General features: G+C 43.0%; 1 protein-coding gene across 1 annotated transcript in view; it reads right to left on the bottom strand.

Annotated features, from left to right (window-relative positions):
• The window catches only part of RACGAP1 (Rac GTPase activating protein 1), a 44574-nt gene that overhangs the window by 29745 nt on the left and 13317 nt on the right, over positions 1-1512 (bottom strand). The gene's annotated exons all lie outside the window — the stretch shown is intronic.

Raw genomic sequence — 1512 nt, 5'->3', positions numbered from 1 at the left:
AGAGGAATAACTTAAGAATTATTGGCATTCCAGAACAAGAAGAATCACACAAGTCCACAGAGGTAATCGTTGAAGAGCTTCTGAAAGAAAATTTTCCTAACATCCTGAACAGTGAAAAGATAAGTATTGAAGAAGCTCAACGAACCCCAAGATGGATAGACCCTAAAAGACAATCACCAAGACATATAATAATCAAGCTAAGCTCTCCAAAATCAAAGATACGGAGACTATCCTGAAAGCAGCTAGGGAAAAGAGAAGTGTAACATACAAAGGTAAGCAAATCAGATTAAGCTTGGATCTCTCAACAGAAACCATGCAGGCAAGAAGTCAATGGGGAGACATATCTAAAACCCTGAAAGAAAAAAAACCTGCCACCCAAGAATCCTCTACCAGCAAGCTATCAATCACATACGATGGTGTAATCAAAACATTCCAGGATAAACAGAAGCTAAGGGATTTTGCCAAAGCCAACCCTACTATAAAAAACATTCTAAAGGAAGTTCAGTGGACTGAGAACCAACAAGAACAGACAACTAGAGAATGACGTACACCACCCTGAACTCAATCGACACATGGAAGAGTCAAGAACAGAATAAAGTGAAGAACAAAGCGGATGGGAAAACAAATAGGCAGGTTTGCATGGGCTAAGTGGGACAGAGATAAATAATGATGTATGCACAACCTTGGAACAACAGGGTTCTGGGGTATAGGGACTGACACAGAATGGGGAAAAGGGAAGAAATAATGTTAAGATGCTTGGCTGTCTTCTGAATCTTGGTTTTCCTTGCATTATGTTATAAAATAGACACTGCAAGGGGAGAGAAAGGAAAAGTCAGAAATATCACCATAGAAAGCTTGCAAGTCCATCTTCTGCCTATAACTGATTGGAATACCTAAAATGGGGATACAACGTGCCCAAAGAAGGAGGCTTCCTGTGGAGCCTCTGCATTATATAAGACTATAGGTGGAATCCTGAACAGCATCCAGAATCTTCAGAGATGGGAAATTTCCACTTGAAAAGACAGGCAGTCCAGCCTGGAATGGCTAGAAGAACAGAAGATACTTCTTGAAAGAAAGACCGACAGGAAAAATACAGAACAGTATAGGCAGACCGACTGATTACTAGAAGAACAAGCAAGTTGCTCGCCTAGGAGACATCAAGGCAAGCAGTCGGGTCCCCTCAGAGCAAACCCCCTTCCAAGACTAAGACTCAATGGGAATACACGCCCTGATTGGTAACCACGTTCATCACTGATAAGGGGAAGTGAGGGAAAAACAGCAATGAAGCTGCAAGCTAAGCCCTACAACGTTTAATAGACTCCCATGAACCCGGGTGGAGACCTGGTTGGCCAGCAGTGTGGCAAGACCTGGGGACTCTTGGGCCCAGAGTCAGTGACATAGCCACAAAGGACTAGAGTGGAGAGTGAAGTGTCCAGCAGATATGAAGAAAGGGCATATCCACAAAAGTACCCACATTTGCAGATAATACCCACTTGACCTGGCCTCAATGAC

Source organism: Chrysochloris asiatica, unplaced genomic scaffold (genome assembly GCF_000296735.1).
Source record: "Chrysochloris asiatica unplaced genomic scaffold, ChrAsi1.0 scaffold00138, whole genome shotgun sequence".
Taxonomy (NCBI): Eukaryota; Metazoa; Chordata; class Mammalia; order Afrosoricida; family Chrysochloridae; genus Chrysochloris; species Chrysochloris asiatica.
This window is presented reverse-complemented; position numbering and strand designations above follow the sequence as displayed.